This window comes from Callospermophilus lateralis, chromosome X (genome assembly GCF_048772815.1).
Source record: "Callospermophilus lateralis isolate mCalLat2 chromosome X, mCalLat2.hap1, whole genome shotgun sequence".
NCBI lineage: Eukaryota > Metazoa > Chordata > Mammalia > Rodentia > Sciuridae > Callospermophilus > Callospermophilus lateralis.
Genome location: NC_135325.1, coordinates 80,758,996 through 80,770,825, shown reverse-complemented (window position 1 = coordinate 80,770,825; position 11,830 = coordinate 80,758,996). Strand labels below are relative to the sequence as shown.

General features: G+C 31.4%; 1 pseudogene; it reads right to left on the bottom strand.

Moving 5' to 3' along the window:
• Window positions 1-5,866: 5,866 nt before the first annotated feature.
• On the bottom strand, window positions 5,867-6,326 carry LOC143639246 (coiled-coil-helix-coiled-coil-helix domain-containing protein 2 pseudogene; annotated as a pseudogene).
• Between the last annotated feature and the right edge of the window lie 5,504 nt (window positions 6,327-11,830).

Genomic DNA, 11,830 nt, shown 5'->3' with positions numbered 1-11,830 from the left:
TACTCCTCTGATCTTCTCTGTATCTTTATGATGTCTTATCCCTTTCCTCACCACCTTCTTTCCCTTATTTTGCTCTAGCTTCCACATATGAGAAGAACCATGAAACTGTTTATTTTTTTTCTGAGTCTAGCTTATTTCACTTAGCATGATTTTCTCCATTTTCATCCATTTACCACCATTATTTCATTCTTCTTTATAGCTGAGTAAAACTGTTGAAGGTGTCTGAGTTGATTTCATAATTTGGCTACAGTGAATTGTCCTGCTATAAATAGTGAAGTGGCTATAATGTAATATTATGCTGATTTTGGTTCTTTTGGATAAATACAAAGGAGTGGAATAGCTAGGTCATATGATTTTCCTAAGTAAACTTTACAATGCTTTTCAAAATAGTTGTACTAATTTGCAGTCCCTCCAACAATATATGAGTGTACCTTTCCCCCCACATCTCTGCCAACATTTTCATTATTTATATACTTGATGACTGCCATTCTGAATGGAGTGAGATAAAATCTTTGTGTAGTTTTTATTTTCATTTCCCTGATTGCTAGAGAAGTTGAACATTTTTTCAATTTTTTTTTTGTCTTTTGTATTTCTTGTTTTGAGAAATTTCTGTTCAGTTATTTTGCCCATTTATTCACTTTTTGCATTGCATTTTTTGGGTTATTTATATATTCTAGATATTAATTCCATATGAAAAGAGCATATGGCAATGTTTTTCTCCTGTTCTATAGGCTATCTTTGTGCATAAGCATTTCAATTGTATGGCATATCCTATATTCATTCTTGATTTTTCCTTCTTGAGCTTCAGGACTCTTGTAGAAGAAGTTGATTTTAGGTCTCTTTTTATTAAGAGTTTTCTTTGCTCATGTGCAAAATCTCTCTACAAATGCTCCTGAGATAGGAGAAAGGACAGTGTTCTATTTTTCTCAAAACTATACCCCTCTTTCCAAGTCAGGTAATAGGTTACTACAGCAATTTTTGGTTTTCTTGGCATGCTTCATATATATTAAAACTTTGATCTTCTAACAAACAAAGTTGATGAGAGCAAGAGTCTTCTGCCATACCTGATGTCCTCTTGGTCAGGGTCTCTTTAGAATTTCATCAGTGCAACAATGAGCTAAGGATGATGAGAAAAGTGGGAACAACATCCTGGGGATCTAAGGTACTTAACCGGGAGATCCAGGATTACCATAGATACCTGGAGTGGAGTTTCCACAATGATAACCATGAGGTCAGGAAATTATATCAAAGTTCAAATTCCATATTATCTCTGTTTTTAATGGCATTTAGTAGAAATTCTTGAATAGATATTTGCTCAAAAGCTATATTATGTTAGGTCAATTTCCTGTGCATTTTGATGTGATAGTATTATTGATATTATTTTTTTAAAAAAAATAATTTTAAAATTGTGGTTGCTTTACTGGAAAACAGGAATCAGATAACTCTCCTTTGCCATTACAGAAAATGTTACCACATATGACATTTTTCTTCTTCCCATGTTTTTATGTGTACCTTATAGTTGTACATGATGAGATTTGTCATTACATATTTGTACATGCACACAGTATAACCATATAATTTGGCCAATATCACTCAACACTATTTCCCTAAATCTTAGCATAGTGTCTGATGTGTAATATAAACACATTAAAGAGAATACTGAACTCAGCATTGGTGTATTAGTTTCCTATTGCAGCTGAAAAAAATCCATAGGCTTTAAATAACAAAATTTGTTATCTCATAATTCTAGAGGACATAAATTCAAAAATGGTTTTCACTGGAATAAAATAAAGGTGTTGGTAGACTTGTATTCCTTTTGAAGATTCTAGAAAAGAACATTTTTCTTTGTCTTTTACATGTTCAGGAGATTGCCTACATTCCTTGGCTCATGGCCCATTTCTCTGTTTTCAAATTCAGAAGGGTAAATCTTACAAATATATTCTCTGTGATACTCCTGTCTCCTTGTTATAAATATTCCTATGATAATATTTGGTGTTCTCATATAAAAAGTCATAATCTCCCCTTTTCAAGATCCTTAGTTTAATCACACATCCAATGTCTACCTACTGCAACAAAAAGAAGGAAGGAAGAATGAGTTAATGTTTGTCCGATTTGTCCACAATTCATATATCAAACATATTTTCATCCTTTAGTGGCATATTTTATTTCATTTATATTAAATAAAAGTGTAACTAAACAACAAAGAAAAGATTGATAATGACAAGTCAGTTGCTTATAGTGTTTTTCTAAAGTATTCTAAAAGCTATCAACATGGTCTTAAGCTAAAAAAAAAGTGTATGTTTATGACAATGTCCCCTGTGCTTATTTGGAAAAATGTTCCAAGTACTTTAACACAAAACAAAACAAAACAAAAATAACAATAACAAAAAACAAACAAACATTTTTTCTTTTACTTTTATTAAGGCCTACTTTCCCAAATTTATTATTTTAGTTATTATCTACCTATATGAAAATTCACATAAGACAGAAAAAGAAATATTGTGAAGTTTCTAATGCAATAATATATTATGAAAGTATTCAAGAAAAAATGATGAGAATCTTATCTCAATTTAATATAGAATAATAGGAATGATGCATGCCAAATGATTAAATGCATTATTTCATAATGCCACTTAGCTATTGTAGTATCTGTAAGATATTTTATAAAATAGTAAATTTGGCATCCAATTCAAATAGGAACAATAAATGAAGCTCTAAGATTTGTTGTCATTATCATTTTTCTTATAATCTCTCAGAAACTTTAGCAACTTGTATTTGGTAGGGCCCAGGAATAAATTCTCTACATCTTGACCCTTAAGGTAACTTGCAAAGCCAACTCCCAAGGAGAAGCAGATATGGAAACAGATGTTGTTTAAAATTTGCTTTACAATTCTGACCTTTCTCTGTAGTAAATCACTGTCAAGGTTCACAATTTTTTAGGGAAATAAAGCATTTTTTTAAGTAAACTAGACCCTAAAGGCTATTTTCTCCATGGACTTTATATTCTATGATGCGCTGGGAAAAACCATCTGATGTTCTCTGTGACTCCAAAGTTGAAAAACTGCATTGGCTCATAATACCCTTTATCTGTCTTCATTTTCTGAACTTTTTCAGTGATATTATTCAATATCTCCTTCTGGACTCCTATTATTTTCTGCCTCATTAACTGCTAATGAGTTGAGAAACAATACAACATGTCTTTCTTCTTATTATACTTGTTCCTTGTATTTACAAAGGAGTTAAAAAAAAACCCTATATTTTCTTAAGATCTTTCAACCTGGTGCTACTACCATGTACATTGTGTTATTGTTTATCTTTCCTGAATAAATAAATATACTCAATTGATATTGAAAAATAACTTGTAACAATTTACTCCTATGAAAATTGATAAGAACAACAAATTCAAGGCTCCACTGTCTGTTCTTATTTGACCTGAGAGAAAAATTTATTACTTTATAATTTTCCAATTTTACCAGACTGTCATATGAAACATGGCATTTAATCATTTGACCAGCATCATCCTTTTAAGATGTTGTTGACTATGGTAAGATTATCTTATTATTTTTCTTTACAATTTTACCCAAACAAATCAAATTATTCTATACTTGCCTCTAAAATATTTAAAATTGTTGTCAATGTAAGAAAAAATTTTCATATAATTAAAAATAAAAATAAATCTCTTAATATGATTGTAATAATTCCCAAACTTAATCTAACTTAATTTGTACTTGATGTATTTTTTCTATGATATTGCTTGTTTTACAACAAACCAACCCTGAAACAAACAAACAAAAAATTATATAACAATGCTGTACCCATGATTGAAACCTTCTGTCTCTGGTTTCTTGGTTCCTATTATTATTTAATAACTTGTTTCTGGGTGTTTCATGATATATATAAATTATTTGTTGCCTCTCTCATAATGAACTTGCTGATCCAACCTAAAATAGAAGTTTTTACCCCTGTTAAGGGATAGGAATACTGAATTTGACACAGTGATTACATTTTACCAAATATGGCTTATAAATTATTTTAGCTTTAAACTTGAGAAAACATTGAAATTTGTCATTTTTTAATGTTAAACACCACCAGATTTAACTTTTGGAAAAGGTTAGTCTAGACCTTGAAATCTCATTATATGTGTGTTTGTTGGTTGGTTTGTTGATTTGTGTTTTTTTATGGAGAAAATAATTTTATTCTAATAAACTCAAAGAACATCAGTATAGCTGGCTTATATAATACCAAAAGTATTATACTGATTTAATGTAATTCTATTTAAAACCCCAACAACATTCCTCACAGAAACAGAAAAGATAATCATGAAATTCATTTGGAAAAAAAGAGGCCCAGAATAGTCAAAGCAACGTATAGCAAGAATAGTGAATCAGGAGGCATCATATTACCAGACCTTAAACTATACTACAGAGCTATAGTAACTATAGTAACATGGTATTGGCACCAAAATAGACTGGTAGACTAATGTTACAGAATAGAGGACACAGAGACAAACCCACATAAATACAGTTATCTCATACTAGACAAAGGCACCAAAAAATATACATTGGCAAAAAGTAGCCTTTACTACATCATTTACTACAAATGGTGCCAGGAAAATTGAAAATCTACATGCAACAAAATGAAATTACCCTAGGTACATGTATGAAGACACAAATGGTGTTACTACTTTGTGTAGAGCCAGAGAAATAAAAAGTTGTGCTCCATTTGTGTACTATGTATTGAAATAAATAAATAAATGTTTTTTTAAAAAAGTAAATAAATATTTAATTTAACCAATAAATTGGCTAAGGAACTGAACAGACACTTCTCAGAAGAAGCTATATAATCAATCAACAAATATATGAAAAATGTTCAATTTCTCTAGTAATTAGAGAAATGCAAATCAAAAACACTCTAACATTTCATCTCACTCCAGTCAGAATGGCAAGTATCAACAATACAAACAATATACGTATTGGCAAGGATGAGGGGAAAAATGTATACTTATACATTGCTGGTGGCACTGCAAATTGGTAAAACCACTATGGAAAGCAGTATAGAGATTCCTTAGAAAACTATTCCACTCCTCACTCTATACACAAAGGACTTAAAAGCAGCATACTCTACTGATGCAGCCACATCAATGTTCATAGCAGCTCAATTCACAATAGCTAAACTGTGGAACCAGCCTAGATCCCCTTCAACAGACGAATGGATAAAGAAACTGTGGTGTATATACACAATTAAATATTACTCAGTATTAAAAGAGAATAAAATTATGGTAGATACAGATAAATGGATGTAGTTGGAGAATATCATGCTAAGCGAAGTAAGCCAATCCCAAGAAACCAAAGCCCAAATGTTCTTTCTGATAAGGGGGTGCTGATCCATTATGGGGGTCAGTTTGGGGAGAATATAGGAACTTTGGGCAAACAGGGAGATAGAGGAGAGGAGAGGGCACAGGGGCAGGAAAGATGATGGAATGAGAAGAACATCATTATCCTAGGTTCATGTATGAAGCACATATCATGGAACACTACATTATGTACAATTTGAGAAATGAAAAATTGTGCTACATTTGGGTAAAATGAATTGAAATGCATTCTGCTGTCATGCATAAATAATTAGAATAAAAATAAATACATATATAAATAAATAAATAGACTGACCAAAAAATATAGCTGGCTTAAGGAGGCCACGCAAACCTCTGCCCAGCCCTAAATTCTGTACCAACTCTTTGAATTTCCAACAGTTACAACACTTTCTTTTGCTACCACTCAGAAACATTGAAGTTATTAAGTGAGGTTTCACATTGCAGTTTTATATTTCATACTTTCACTTTGAATTACATTTTTTATGCTAAAGTTACTTAGTCATCAAAGCCAATTTTCCACTTTTTCAATTTGAACTTCTTGTTTAAACTAATCGGTTAGTAATTGTGCACTGTTTCAGCACCTCATTGAAACCTTCACAAAGCTTAACATTTCCAGAGTTCTGGGAACACTCAAAAAATTGTTTGATTTCATAAAAGCAAGGGCCACCAAGCTGTTGCTGCTATGCTGGCTGGGTTCCCTGGTAAGTGATATTAGGCTCCTGGTAAGTGATATTAGGCTTTGAGAGCTCTACAAAACTTCCTTCATTGAAGCCCCCAGTGAGGGCATGGCCCAGCCTTTGCCCCACAGCAGACCCCACAGCCGAACCAGCCTCAGTGGTCACCATCTGTGTCTTCACACCTGGCTGCCTGGGTGCCAAAGCAGGTGAGCCAACTGTAGATGGCGGGGCTGCAGCTGGTGGCTGAGCTTCTGGTGCAACCTGGACGCAGCTCTCATCTGAGAGGTTTGGCTATTTGATGGGTTTACATACTAGGTGCATTTCCAACTTGCACGGGACATGCTAATTTCTTGGCTGCTCAGGTCCAGAATGCGAAAGTCACACTACGTGTTTAAGTGAGGCTATTGTGTCTTAAATATTAGACAAACAATGAAAATGATAAAAAAGAAATAAACAGATTTTTTAAATTTACTACATTGAAAAATGTCTCTAGCTGGATATTATTATTCTATTTGTGTATTTGTATGTGCTTTAAGTTAAAATAAAAAGGCACTAAGTAAAAATGGTGTGGAGATATTATTAATTTCTGTTTATCCACATCAATATTAATATAAGCACATATTAATTTTATAAATTTGAATATAATGAAAAATGAAAACTAGGAACAAATGGCGTATAGTAAGATTATTAATTTGTGAAAATTTTTAGATCAGGAAATCAACTTCTGATTTAATATATGACTATTATGCCTTTATTTCCTGGTTTTTCATTTGCTTTTATATCATATCTAATATTTTTATTTGATTACTTTTAATTTTGTTGTGTCTATAAATTCAAATTTTATATATAGATGGGGAGAAATTGTGCCAATTATTCTTCATTTTAAAATCGCTACACAGGAAGCAAATAGAGCAAAGGGAGGCATACTCACAAATTATGAAATCATTATGATGTTGCTAGCTATATTTTACATTCAAATAAAGCTTTATATTTGCCACAATGTACTATGATATACTCTAATTCTCACAAAAACTAATTTATATATTCATAATTAGTTAGTTTCCCCTTATGTAAACACCAGGAGGATAGGTATATTACCTGTTCTTGTTTTGTTTTGTCACTGCTCAATCCACAGTTTGGAGAATAATGCCCAGTTTCATAGTAATTGACCAAGTATATATTCGTTGAATAAATTTCAGAAAAATCAAATTAATTTTGCATATAATTCTCTGATGCAGAAAGGTAGAAATAATATAGATTTTTGTTCTAATTTTATGGAAAAATAAAATGCTAGTATCCAGATACTAAACATGCTTCCTTGGAGAGAAAAAAACAAAATTCCAGATAGTTTTTAATCATGTAATTTTGATGCATACAATTTCAAACCCTCTTTAACTTTTCTGGCATTGTGGATGATAACTGTAATTTTTTTTTTCTTTGCAATGCTGGGGATCACACCCAGAGCCTTTCACATGCTATTAAAGCTTTTTACCACTTAACCATATTCCAAGTCTGTCAATATAATTTGAAAATAATATAAAATGATATGATTTGACCTAATGTGTATGAAGGTGATATGCATGCCTCATCCAATGAATAAATAACTACTTTGTTATAGGTATTTGATTATAATTTTAATACATTTTACTAATTTTCATTTCATCTTCAAAATGATTATCCAAGAGTGGTACAAAAAATCAATTTTATAGTTAAGAAAAAATTATAAGAGTGCTATATAATTTTTTTCTCAAAATTGTATAAAATTCATATATACTGTTTGTAGGAGTTTTAATTGGTACAATGACTTTGGAAAACTTTGACATTTTTAACTAATTTTGAACATTCAAATACCCCATACAATAATATTTTTATTTATATAGAATTGCACATATATATGTGCAAAACAAAATAAAACAAGTTTTAAAGCAGCATTTTTTATAACTGATGCTATAGACTGGAGGACTCCCCACTCCACCCCCAATATATATATATATATATATATATATATATATATATATATATATATATGTATATATACACACCTAATACATAAGATAATTGTATTAAAACTCTGATGTTTTCAATGTGATTAAGTCATGCAAATAAAGTCATAATGAATAGTAATGGTGATCTTACAAAAGACTTTATAGAGAACTCCTTTAACCCATCTGCTCTGTGAAGACAGTAAAAAGATGGCTCTTTATACCAAATCTTCCAGTGTCTTGATTTTGGACTTCCTAACCAATAGAACTGTGAGAAGTTAATTTCTATTTTTGATAATTAAACTAATCTATGCTATTCTGCTATAGCAGCCCACATGGACTAAGACATTAGCTATAACTTCGGAAAGCAAAGACTTTTATATAAAAGTTTGAATAAATTCCATAGATTTCACACAACAAAATATTTCATAGTATTGTAGTATAGGGAAAATCATAAATCTCTAAAATATAATACTAAGGAATAAAGGCTGCTTGTTAGCTTCTCATCATTGTGACAAAATACCCAAGAAAACCAACTTGAAAGATGAAAGATTCATTTTGGCTCAGTTTTAGAGGTTTCAGTCCATGGTCAACTGGCTCTGTTATTTTTGTGCCTACTGTGAAGCAGATCATTCTGGTAGAAGAGCATGCTGGCAGAACAAATCTGCTTATCTAATGAAAGGAAAGAGAGAGAGATGAGAGAGAGAGAGAGAGAGAGAGAGAGAGAGAGAGAGAGTGAGTCCAGGACAAGAAATACTTTTCTAGGGCATGCATCCAGTGACTACTTCCCTTAACTAGACTCCAAGTCCTACAGTTTTCACTACCTATCTAATGCTGTCAGCTACCAACCCATCAATAGAAGCTTATTGATGTGGTTAGAGCTCTATGATCTGATCACTTCCCAAGAGTCCCTACTCTGAACTTTACTGCATATGGACCATGTTCTCAACACATGAGACTTTTTGGGATATTTCCGATGTAATCCATAACAAAGAAACAAAATAATTCATCCTGCATGAGTCAATTTATATAAAGTTTAACATTGACAGTTTATATATAATGTCATAATTGCCAAATTAAAGGTACTATCCTCATCCAAGAAGATTTCTGAAATCAAAGATGAGATTTTAATTTTTTGGACTTACTTAAATGGTATTTTGTACTATATAACATCAGCATTTAATGTTTTATGTCTGTCTTCTTCTCTGCATCAATATGTTCACGTTTGGGAATGGTAACAAGTTGTTAACTTAACTGTAAATGTACTATATGGTTATTTCAAAATTTTACTGAATAAACAGGTTGCCAGTAACATCCTCCTACATTTTTGTTAATAAACTTTAAAATTACAGAGTAACATTAGCTTTACAGAAAAACTGTGAAATCACTAAAGTTTCCATATTCCCCACATATAGGTTTCCTTATTATTAATACCTTATATAAAAGTGTTATGCTGTCTCAATTAATAAATTTAATGTACCAGTATTATATTACATGTTTCATTTATATTTCTTTAGTTTTTACCTAGAGTGCTGTCTACTTATAGTATTTAATTAGGAATACTCCATTACACTTAGTCATCATGTCTCTTTCATTATCACAGGCTGCTTTTTGCTGTGATAGTTTCTCAGACTTTTCATATTGTTTATTACCTTGGTAGATTTAAGGTATTCCTGCTTGAATGTTTTCTAGAATGTTACACAAATGGGATATGTGTGGGGTTATTATTAGAGTTCAACTTAATTTATGAGTTCTGAGAAGAGACATATGAAAGATCATATCACTCAATCACAATTCTTATCCCATCATATTAGCAGTATGACTTACTACTATCTATGAGAACTCGGTCATCTGACTGAAGTATTGTCTTTCAGGTTTGTCTACTTGTAAATTCATCCCTTTTCCCTTTTCTGTACTGTATATTCTGAAAAGAGGTCACATATACATTAACATTTAAGGATTTGAGTTAAGCTGAACTTACTTCACATAAAATATTGAGATTGTTCTCCACAAGAGTATTCTGCTGTATTTAATTTTGTTCAACTAGTTATTTATATATTAATATGAACTCATGGAAATATTTCTATTCTTCAAATAAGTATGTTCCTTTATAAAACAAGATATTTGTAATAAAAGTCTCAAATTGGTTGATTTTGGCAAAGGAAGTTCATTGCACTGAATGGATTCTGACTTATAGAAAGAATATTTTCTTACATAGAGTCAGTCTTCTCTCAAAATCTGCTCCTAGGATTGATTCTTCTGAATGTTAGTATCTTCTCCCAAAAATGTTTATGTTATTGAGAAATCACTGTTTTCACAGTACTTTTGGTAATTATGATGGCTCTGATTATGGTGCATTATAGGGCAAGGTGAAAAAAAAAAAGGTGATATGTTCCAAAGGTCTAGGTTCTGTGAGATAACCACTTTTATGTCTTAACCAGTGGTATATAGGTGTTCATCAATAAACACCTTGATCTTTTCCCATTATCTGGACTCTGACATGTTGTGCCATCACTCACATGTCTATTAATCATTATTTTGGCTTTGAGAGGATGCTCAGAAACCTCAGTAATTTAGAACTGGACTACATAAACATAAATACTTGCCTTGTCACATTGAATTATTTATTTGACCTTTCACAGACTAATGATAAAAAATAAATAAAACAAACAAAAGAAACGAAGCTGAAAAAAACAATTTCTACCTGAAATGATGATTGAAAAAATACATAAATCCTATGATAGTTTTGGAAACATGTAAAGTGCTTAATAAATCACAGAACTAATTAATATTGTTATCCTCATAACCATCATCAAAATATTAACTGTGCAACTTGGCACAATTTAGTCTTATGTGTCTCAATTATGTCATCTACAAAGAAAACTCCTAGTACCTAACTCAGAAGATTGTTGTATAAATTAAATGAAATTATATATGTCTATTATTTATCACTTACTTGATGTCACAGATAAAAGCTCTCTAAATATTATGAATAGTGATAGTAGAGATAACAGTTATCACACAAGGATATGGATTGATTTATTTAAAAAAAAAACAATAAAAGTCATTGTCAGAGAGAGTGTGAAAAAAGTAGTAACCTCAAGCTAGGTGATTGTGTATTATTCAACAAGAGGGAACTTTGATGAGGGGAGACATTGGTGATGTTTTGCACCGAGATTCATGGAATAAGAAACAGTGGGATGTAGAAGAGGTAACTGGGAGAACTATTCAGGATTAGGAGAGAGACTTATCAAAGTTGTGAAGCTGATTTCAGTCCTTGGGAACATGGTAGAATTTATTTTACCAAAACACAATGAACTTGGTATTTCTCTGCCCATTTTTTTCAATCATCTATCATCATTGTTCCTTACCTAGATTGACTAACAGAAGCAGAAAGTATATGGTCTAATCAGCATCAACAAATTTGATTAAATTGGACAGAACTCTGGTCCAATATTTTCCTAGATCTAAATCCTTAGTATTCCAATTACTAACTTTAAGACTTCAGAAATGTCCCTTACTATTTTTTTTAGGTCCAGTTTCCTATTTTTTTCATAGGGACACGAACTTTTAAGGATCATATAAGAGGTTCATGAAGTCCCAAGTAACTTTCACCTAATTTATGCCTATTAAATATGTCTCTAAAATATTATATGTACAGAAAAATAATTAGAATATTGATACTCAAAGAAGGCCTGGAACTGCCTGTTTTGAAAGAAAAAAATTCTCTGCAAATTCGTAATTAGCTGTTCATAAAACTGATACAAATTCTATCCTATTGATCATTATATTACACAATG